Source organism: Haliotis asinina, chromosome 13 (assembly GCF_037392515.1).
Source record: "Haliotis asinina isolate JCU_RB_2024 chromosome 13, JCU_Hal_asi_v2, whole genome shotgun sequence".
Taxonomy (NCBI): domain Eukaryota; kingdom Metazoa; phylum Mollusca; class Gastropoda; order Lepetellida; family Haliotidae; genus Haliotis; species Haliotis asinina.
The window spans coordinates 50,138,193-50,149,462 of NC_090292.1; the positions used below are offsets into that span (position 1 = coordinate 50,138,193).

The 11,270-nt window shown below is 39.2% G+C and overlaps 1 pseudogene; it reads left to right on the top strand.

The window, feature by feature from the left end:
• On the top strand, positions 1 to 11,029 carry LOC137259661 (uncharacterized; annotated as a pseudogene).
• Positions 11,030 to 11,270: the final 241 nt, after the last annotated feature.

The following is an 11,270-nucleotide window of genomic DNA, read 5'->3' on the forward strand; positions in this document are numbered from 1 at the left end:
ATGGCTGCCACAGTGCAAATAATAGATAGTAAACAGACCGGATCAAATGGCTTTGAAAGTTATACAGTCCGTGATTTGAAGGCACACCTGCAGGAACGAGGCTGTCATGTATCAGGGACAAAGGCTGAGCTCATAAAGCGTGCTATGGGACTGAGGTTTCTGTCTGAAAGGCAGTTCTTCATCACTGACCTTGAGCAGACAGAGGACAAAGTTCAACAGGTAGATCAATGTTGATGTTTCTGATTTAAATTAAACAGAAGTCATTTACTCACAAATTATTTTTGGCCGAAAATGACATGTTACAACATAATTAGGCTGGAAATGGGTAAAGTTTTATTTTGTTTTCCAATCATAGGCTCCCAGTCATTTCAGTGTACATGATCATGATGATGTAGATCTAGATACAATTTTACAGATTCTGAATCTACCAATTTTTATCACCTTTTAAGAAAATTCTGCACGAGTGTAGAAAACCACCTCACCTGAATCTACGTAATTTCAAACTAGAATCCAATCCACATTATTAGAGATACTGTGATTTAATCAACAAAGCATAATTTTTGTGACATGTGACATTGGGGAATCAGCTTGTAAACTCGACTATCATCAATTGTTAAAATGAACCATGCTCAAACACTACAAATACTAAGCTCTTGTTTCAATTTTTCTTTCTCATATCCAACTAGTCCATGAAAACCATTGCTATTGTACCCAGCTCTGAATGGACTGACAGTGAAGAGGACATTCCGATTATTAGATATTCAGATCTTTACAATTATCTTGTAAGTTTTTGATCCGAAAACAACAAAAGAAAAACGTCAATTGAAAGCGAAAGTATGTTTGAGGAGGGACATGTCCTCACAATTAAATATCGCAGTATAGCAGATGAATGCTCCCACTGTTATGTGAAGTGTAGGGTTATTCCATCCATACCTGGTAGCTAGGAAAATGAAAGACCTGATTATATTGTCTTGGTAGCCCTAGCCAAGACGTCATAAAATGTGTGCATGCAGCTGGTTGCACATGTGCAGCAGGGTAAGTAGTTTCCTTTTCTAGATTTGTAACATAAACAAAATGGTTTCTTTCCATGTTGCAACCCAGTCTTATTTAAATCACATCTAACAGGGATCATAATAGGGGGATGGGCCAACATTAAACTTAGAGAAAACTACCACATTAAATTTAGATAGAGATATAAGATTGACAAAATCTAATTTCATTTTGGAATAGACCCCTATGTAAGCTGCCTAATATATTAAGGCTGTTGGGCCCATCATAATTTGTTACTGGCCATCTTTTGCGACAACTTGCATGAAATTTCAGCAAATTCTGGCTTTCTATTATCACAAGATAAATATGTTAAGCTCCATGTGAAGTCTCCACCTCCACTTCCCAAACTACACCAGATTGACTTTCTTTATCATGACAGTGTTGATCTTAATTCTCAGAACTGCATGGATGAGTTTCAGTCGTACTTCAATGATCTTCATGTCAGTCCTGAAACGTGTAGGAATATCGAAACAGCAGCCAGAGGGCAAGCTAAAACCCCAGATGGTACGATGCTAGACCAGACATAAGACAGGCTATAAGACATTTGACAGTGCAGCATTACGGTGGGGTAGGTCATATGATGCACCAGCAAGACGAACCCACATGAAATGTGCCCAAAGAACCCACATAACTCTGATGTATAGCCTTTGTGGACTGATCGTAAATCCATCATACCCCCACTTGGGAAGCAGACCCGATGCACTACTGGAATGTCTACACTGGGCAGATTCACAAGGCCGGTTTTGTGCCCTTATTCCAAGCGGTTTGTAACCCCTTCGGAAGCAGCTACAGATAGCACATTCTGTTCTGCTATTGTGGATGGGAAATTGAAGCTGAAGCAGAAACATCATTATTACTATCAAATCCAAGGGCAGTTGGCAGTTACCGAGAGGAAATGGTGTGATCTTTTCCTATGGACTCTAAAAGGATATTCTGTTGAGAGAATATATTTTGACAATCGATTCTGGCAGGACATGCTCTATAAACTCAACAGCTTCTATGTATCTGCATTGCTTCCAGAACTTTTCTCTCACAGAGTTAAACGTGACAAAGTTCTCTTGCAGTAACTTTCGTATCACTGTTTCATGTGTTCTCTGTTGTGAAGAATAATTCCACAATACTGCGAGAGTAGGGTAGTAGCACCCTTGGTTCACCAGTCGCAGTTGTAGCTCACAGGTTTCATCACAAAACCACATTGATGATGCAGGCTATCCTCCTGCTCCTAAGTGGCACCTCTGCAATATAACTGAACGATTTTTGAAAGGGGAATTAAATGTTGTTAACATATACATTATGTTGTGTATCCCTTTGATCACCAGCCCAGTGCCAGTCGTACCCCACAGGTTTCATCACATAACCACATTGATGATACAGGCTTTCCTATTCCAAATTACTCACCACTGGCTCTTACGCACATTACTCCTGAATAAACAATGAATAAACTTTTGTTCAATCAAGCTTTTATTTGGTTTTGTTTTTGTAATGGTACAACATGAATATCAAACATGCTGTTGATGCGGGTGAACATCAAATACACTTTACAGAATTATGATTGAAATATGTAAGTTTTAGAAAATATTTAAATTTCCTTTCTGCTCATAAAGGTATTGTAAACCAATAGTTAGTGTGTTCAGCAATTTGAATGGTCAATTTCTGGGATTAAATATCATTCAACACCGGGAAAATTATCAACCAAATCAAGTCTGAATTAATCTTATCTGCTTTGTAAAGTTGTCTGTGAACTTCAGGATTTGTCAGCAGCTATATATTCTATGTCGATCTGTTTATTTTTGATGTTATTTAAAAGATAAGATAAGATAATGCTTTATTATCCTGAAGGAAATTTGTTTTGCACGGTGAAAATTGAAAACACTTAAAATACACCAGAAACACATACAATACAAAAGGTGCACATACATAAGGACACGAAACACCCATTCATATGTCATGTAGTGCTAAAACAGCTAGCAACAACACCCAATATATGAGGTAAAGATAAATGTGAATGTGTAATAACAAATTTAAGAATCAGAGCTGTATACAGGCGACATTAAAAAGAAAAAAAAGATTTTGCTGCGGGCATTAGCACTGAACGTATTTATACGACAGTTTGAAACTCGTGATAAAGTATTGTAAAGTGATTAACAAACATTGAAATAACTCATTGAAAACACTGATGCTTGCTGGGATGAAAGAATTTCGAGCGCTGTTTGCTCTGAATATCGGCGTACGCAGTCGACGGCCGGAAGGAAGAAGTTGAAATTCCGGAGATAGGACACGATTACTGTCATTTATCATTTTACGTGCTTTCTTTCCAATTTGCTGCTTGTAAATATTGCCGATATCTTGCGTTTTAAGTCCAGAAATTTTCCTTGCTGTGTTGACAATTTTGGAAAGTTTACATCGATTTTGAACAGACAGGCCCCCCATACCAGCAATGTACATTGAAAACTACAGTATTTTGAATAAAAGACTTATAGAACAATGACAATATGGTTGTCAATCTTAAAATAACCAAGACGACGTAAGAAGTATAGCCACTTTAGCCCTTTCTTGTGTATGTGGTCAGTATTGCTGTTCCAGGTGAGCTTAGAATCTATCACTGTGCCAAGATACTCATATTCCTCAACTCTATCTATTGTTTCGTTATCAATGGCAATTGGCAGTGATTCACTTTTACGTTTCCGAAAATCAATAATCATCTCTTTTGTTTTCTTAACATTTAACTTAAGGAAGTTGACTTTACACCAATCAAGAAATTTAGTGATTTCGGAGCGATAGTCATTCTCCGAGTGCCTTATAAATCCAGCGAGTGCGGCGTCATCTGCAATCTTTACAGTTAAACATTGTGAAAAGCTACTGATACAGTCATTTATATATAGAATAAATAAAACAGGGGAAAGGACACAACCTTGCGGGGCACCAGTGGAAACGAATGTTGTTGTTGACCTTTGTTGTTGCAACCTTTAGTCCCCCATTTTCAGCAAAGACCTATTCTGATATAAATTTCTCAGTTCACATTCACTAGTGAAAAATAGCAAAGAAAACCGCTAATTATTGTGCGATCGGTTCACAATACTGATAAATAATTTCAATTGTTACATTTCCGGGATTTTATTCTTTTTCGACACGTGCAACTTTTCTATTTGAAACCTCGGCTGACGCCTTAGGTTTCAAAATCAATTTACCCTCTTTCACTTATATAGATCTCTGGTTCGATTGAAACTTGGTTATGCGTGCGGTTCCATTGTGTATGGTAGAGCCTGCAAAAGCGTTTAGATTCTGTACATCAGCAAGGTCTGAGGCTATGTCTTGGATCTTTCAGAACATCTCCCATGGACAGTCTCTACGTTGGGGCCGATGAGCCATCTTTGGAACTTCCGCGGTATCGAATTGTCTTTATAATATATTACAAAGTTATATTGAAATGAATCCAATCCTGCTCACAAGTGCGGTTTTAATCTTCTTTATGAGGATTTGTGTAATAATAAAACTTCATTAGTTCCTCTTCTTGGAATACGAATCCAACAATACATTTCTGCTGCTGGAATTGGAGAGTTGGAGAATATATCTCCTTCCCGTCTTCTTTCTTCTCCTCTTTGGCAATTAGTGAGGCCACAAGTTGACCTAACACAGTTTAAAAAATCAGAAACTAACGCATTACAGTATAAACAAGAATATAATCAATTCAAAATAAATGTAGTTCATACAAATCCTCATTTACTGATGGGTCCAAGGATGGTGTTGCAGTTGCATGTGCCATTGACATTGGATCCAAAACAATATCTTCCAGATGACTGGAGAATAGCTCTACTTTTACAGCAGAAGAAAACGCAATACTAACAGCTCTCAAATACATTCAAAGACATCCTACACATAAACAATAAATAATCTTTTCTGACTCTCTTTCATGTCTTCAAGCTATTAAAAACCTATCTCGTAAACATGCACTTTTAATTGAAATTATTGAAGTATATAATGATCTTGCTACTGGCCAGTGTGACATCGTCTTTTGTTTGATACCCAGTCACATAGGAATCTCCGGGAACACAATGGCCGATCTTGCTGCAAGGGCAGCACTCACCAAATCTGTGACACCACTTCTGATTCCACATTCAGATGATAAAGCTATCAATAAATCTTATATCCGTGATCTGATGCAGAAGTGGGACACCCAAGTGGGTAATAATAAATTACATGCAGTAAAACCCTATATTGGTTACACCTACTTGGGTTGTCAGTCCAGATTTGAGGAGGTCGTTCTGCGACGATGTCGCATTGGCCATACTAGATACACTCACGAATATTTGCTTAAAGGTGAGGATCCTCCGTTTTCTATCCCTTATGATGAAGGAATCACGGTCAAGCATGTCTAGCTTGACTGTATTGATTTTGCGATCACAAGGAAGAAATATTTGTCGTCACGATTTGGGTGAAATATTGCTGGTGTGAGGTTAAATAATAACTCACTCGCTCTCTTCTACAGTGTCACTCCTACCGTCACCATCTCCTAGACATCTACATCTCAACCTCTGCCAGGCTCCTGTCGACTGCTGGGAAAAAAAGATACCTCGATCCATCTGAATTGTTCATCACTCCTCCTGATGATGATGTGGTTGTTGGTGTTGTTGTGGGTATATGAGAATTTTAGTATCGTTGGATACGCGTCTTTACATATGTTTTTCACGGAAATGTGCATCTCAAGAGAGAGATCAGAGTGAGAGAATCGATTCTTATTACATGTTTGGTTTTTCATAAATGAATGCGAGTTGAAAACAAAAACATTAATATATAGTTGTGCCAAACAATAGAAAATGTGTCTAACAATAGAAATATATGTGTCAAACAATAGAATATGTGTGTTGAACATAGAAGTAACTGCGGAGCAGTAAGGAGTCGATGTGGAGTCACTATGGAATGTTTCCTATGCAGTACAATACAATGGAATGCCATTATTGTTACAAAAGAATAACTTACAAAACTGCGGAACTAATATGAAGCTACATATGGTTCTCCTCAAGTCACCTTTACACAATGCAATCACTATAATACATGACAGGTGTACTCAAAGTAGTTCATTCCAAATATTATCAAGCAGAGATACATACCATATTTTATAATAAACATAATTCCAACTAGCTATGTATGTTAACCAATACAAATTCAATATGCACTAATACCGTATTCTATCATGAGTCAATAACATTCCTTTGCTATATACATTCTATATTTAAAATAAAGTTATTCCATCTAGGTGTAGGCTTGTGAACCAATCACATGGTATGTGTACTACATTTCATCCAATCAGACACCTCATACATTACTCAATCCCATGATGCCCCTTCCACTATAAATCATTTTTAATCTTATCCCTACAAATCATTCCTAAGAAAATCTTTGCAGCATCCACTCTGCTTGTGAATTCGGTATGGCTCAGAAAACTCTGGACATGGAACGTGTTCACTTTACAACAGACAAGTCACTTCCTGATGTTTCCTGAACTGAAGGAAATTCTTGATACACAAGTCTATCTGTATGAAGTTATGATGAGATCAAGTGGGTTGTACAAAACAATTTACTCAGACATGGTAGAGAAGATGAAGGGATTAGAAGGAAAACTTCAACCAATACCTGTTTTCCTGAGATTGTCGGTGGATTATACTGAACATACAGGTTCACCCACTGCAGATGAATTCCGAGAGCAGAAAGCCTCTGGAAACACCTGTTCAAAAGAAAAAGAAAAGAACCAGAAAACCAAAGGATGTTAATAATCAACCACTTGCAAAGAAGAAGACTACACAGAAGCAGAGGATCCAAAGAGCAAAGTAAGTGTATAAAAGGGTTGTCCACATAAATGTATTGTTCGTCATGGTTTATTCGTAGGCCTCATTGTATTGTTTATCAGACAGTGTATTTCGTTTCAGTTTGTGTACTTGCGAACAGTTCGCGAAAACACACCTGACAAAACTTTACTTCGCGGAGCGCTCGAGCATGAAAAAGGCATGCATTTTCGCCACCTGCGGGGATCGGAGTGAAATTGTGGTTAGTTAGTTTCGATACGTTGATTAGGCAGGACATGTTAGTTTTTTGTTTGTGAGTTTCAACTAGGTTCTCCCTAGTTCAATGTGTAAGTTATGTTTCTTGATTTATATCTTTTTCATTTCTCTTTATGGATAGGGTAATGGACACTCATGTGCTGAAACCTATTCCAACTTCTACCCCATGACTTGATGGAGAACCCATCACACCTCCAAGTGCAGCTACTTTAGTTGAGCACCATCCCCTCAACGATACCAGCTTGAATGTTGATGAAGACACCTTGTTAGTTGACTGGCAACCTTCTGGAGATATTTCGAATGGATGATGGTTGGACTACAACCAGCTCATGGAAGATACTAACAACACGAGAAACAGCAGGACACGAATGCAGCAAAAGATGATCCTCACAAAGAAGAGAAAGTGAATACTCTTCAGAAAAGTCGTAGTGTGTGCCGTCATAATAACATGTTGTCATAGTGTTGCATGGATGTGATGAACTATATGTGTTATTATGATCCAGAGGGGATGATGATATCACATGACTTAGGACATATCCTCACTGTGTGAATTCATTTCATTTTGACTGTAAATAGTAAACCGTATAGATATAACTTTAAACATGCAGAGAAGAAACTAATCGCTTATGTGCACTAAAATGTAAACTAGCTGGGGTATGCTCATGGCTGCTGTAATGAAAGTAAAACTATAAACACAAACAAGTGTTAAATCATGTATCCTATGTTCATGTATCATATATATATATATATATATATATGTGTGTGTGTTACAAATATGAAAAAAATATGTCATGTTTTATATTGATTGTTAGATGTAATATTCTTCAATTCAACATGAGTACTCAAAAGACAAAAGAGCAACCAGTCAAAGCATAAGAAAGCATTAGAAAAGTATTATTTCAATGCTCAAAATCCAGGAGCATATTTTGGTCCATCAAAACTTCGTGATGAATTGAAGAAAAACAAGCAACGTAACGTCAAGTTGAGGAAGGTGAAGCGATTTGTGAATAAAGATGTATACAGTTTGCATAAGCCAGTGAAGAACAGATTTAAAAGGATGACATGTTTGAGACTGACCTTACAGACCTCTCTGGATTTGGCAAAGAAAATGAAGGAATAAGATATTTGCTGGTAGCCATTGACATCTAAAGCAGATATGCCCCCAGCTCTCCCCAAGATGATTATGATGATGATGTCAATGACGATGGTGATAAAGTAATAGGACTTTGGGAAGGTATGATAAGTTTAGCTCTTGTATGTAACATATAGGCAAACTCATGCTAATGACTATCGGATTGAAAGTCCATTTTATTTAAAAACCACGGAAAGCAGTAATGTCTAAATTTGTATTGTATTTCTCTATCAAATACCCTCTCTCCGTACCATACACTCCATATGGTATAAAGACAAATAAGATCTTATTCTTTCTTTCTCTCGTTTTTGTTTCAGATATGGAGTCGCTTAGAATAAGTGTAATTTCGTTAGCGGCGTCTGGTGTTGCTTTCCGATTTAGGAAGGTAATACTCAGACGCTGTTGTAGACGTCACCAACACAACCTATATGTAGAACATGCTCCCACCCCTCCGTAGAACTATCCCTTCCCAACCGCTGCTTCTATCCGCGACAAACCCTCTCGCTTTTGAAATGTCTCATTCTCCCTCACCCTCTCTTTTCCCCTCATCTGCTGGCCCCACCCCAGTCTCATCCCACAATCACTACGTCTCTTCTCTCACCTGACCCCTCCCATAATATAGACATTTCCCGTCCGCAATCCCCGCTCCTGCCGCCGCCCCCCCCCCCCCCCCCCCCCGGGATTCTTTACCTACAGTGCTAGATGCTATTTGGACGCCTACCTCCTTCTCTTCCCAGTCTCGAACGTCCAGCTCACTCACTCAGGCCAGACAATTTCCATCCCCTCTCCACCTTGCCACTGATGCTTTTCTTTTAAGCCCAACCCCTAAAACACACACATACTTCAGACTCCTCATCACTCACGATCCCTACGTCTGCTAACGTCTCATCGCGCACCACCCTCATGACCACCCCGACGTCTGCTGGCGTCTCATCGATTACCATCCTCACGAACGCTGTCTCTCTTGCTGCTGTTGTGACTAAGCATGACCCACATGATCCAGGTCACAACTTAATGTGTAACACTTCCCCGTCCCCTAGTGTTGAACCACCGAAGAGGTCCGCGCGAGAAAAGCGACCACCACGTCGTTTCAGTATTAGTTATTAGAGATTGTCATATATAATATGGAATAAACAATATATTTCCCAATTCATTGTGCGTCAGTTGGCACACGTTTGGGATTTCATTTGTGCGTCAGATGGGACGAAATATCTTATGTTGTATTGGACCGTTTCATTGTGCGTCAGATGGGACGAAATATCTTATGTTGTATTGGACCGTTTCATTGTGCGTCAGATGGGACACTTTGGATTTCATATTGTGCGTCAGATCCGACGAATATCTTATTTTGTATTGGACTATGTACATAAAGTTATCGGTAAGTAAAACTCAAACTCATTTTGGAGATATTTTGGAGATAAAATATGAAGCAAATGGTTTGAATGTTGGAAGTTACCATTTCCATACGCTACATACACTTTCCATCATGGAAACTATCTTGGGAAGTTGACGAAGATCAGAAACAAGACAATTCTGATAAGAACATTTCTATCATTCCAGAAATTCGCAAGAAAATTCCGGAATTCTCCACAAGAGTAATGAGGAAAGGTCTTATGTCACAGTTTGCAAGGGCAACCAAGACAAAATCTGCTATCATACGCAGCTTGTACAAGTTGATCACACAAGATGCTGCAGCACCAGAAACTGTACAACACGCAGACTGTGATGATAGAGTTCTCAACTTTTTGTTAAACTCTGACGATCCCAAACTTTCGTTTGATCTTCGAAGTCAAAATGGGAGACCTACTGATCAGAAGTTCAGTGATTTTGGGACGGAATTGGAAAAATTCCTGGGGGAGAAATCTGTTGTCCATGAAAGGAGGCAAAATGAATGTGGATACATGCCATTTGCAGTTTCTGTGCCAGATCTTATTCGGCAAGTACAGGAAAGGCTACCAGAAGATTCTGCTATTCCATTGGAGTCATGGGTTCGACTCGACTTTTATCCTTCCAGTCCACATAATAAAAGTGCAATGAATTACACCGGTCGCGTTAATGTGAAGTACAAAGTACAACAGCGACTTCTTCGCGCAGAACACGAAGATTCTGGGTTTGCATTTATTAATACCAAATGCTGAAAGAGACGGCTGTTCGGTGTAGAGGTCATGCTGGTTGCATAGCCGTTGATGACAAGGCATTTATTCCTGTTGGTGAACCAAACAAACCAGTGTCCGCTGGAGCACGTCCTCACAATCGAAGTATCACTTCATCATCAGAGTGCCCATTCTTAGCATTGGACCATGATTACAGTGTGTGCGGTATTGTTCCGCTTGTGTTGTTTCACATGGACATTCCAGAAAATCCTCCTCAGTGACTCCTTTTATGATGGAAATGTCCATGTGAAGAAGAAAATCTTTGAGCCGGCTTCACCTCTACGTCATGCTGCTGAGAATGTGAAAATCATCAGGGAAACAAGTTCAGCTGATGGTGTGAACGCAGATAAACCAATAATGTTTGTGTCCTCAGATGGTCAGGACCACCGAACCACATGAGGGTGTTCAACTGGCAGCAGTGGCTACTTTCATTGCCTTGGATTTGGATATGTATATCGCTGTATGCACAGTCGTACAACAACCCAGCAGAAAGAATTATGAGCTTACTGAACTTGGCTTTACAACAGGTTTCCCTGTGCAGAAAGGAGATGAGCTTGGCCGCTGCGCATGATGCGCAATTGAAAACCGATATTATGGACTCGCTCAAACCAACTGTTGCATGCGTAAAACACCTTTGATTAGAAAAGGTTCTCGAGTGCACGTACATGATGCTGCAAAAACATCAGAGTTGCAAGATGTCTTAGACTGTGGGACAGTGTTGAACCCAGAGGTGACTCAGACAGATGCCCTAGCGGCACCAAAAATCAAGAACTTCAAAGGTTTGGAGGAATTCATGAACAAGCATTGCCGGCCTCGACATAACACCTTTCAGGTTTGTATACTGAACATTGAAAGAAACTATTAGACCGCCCTAAATTT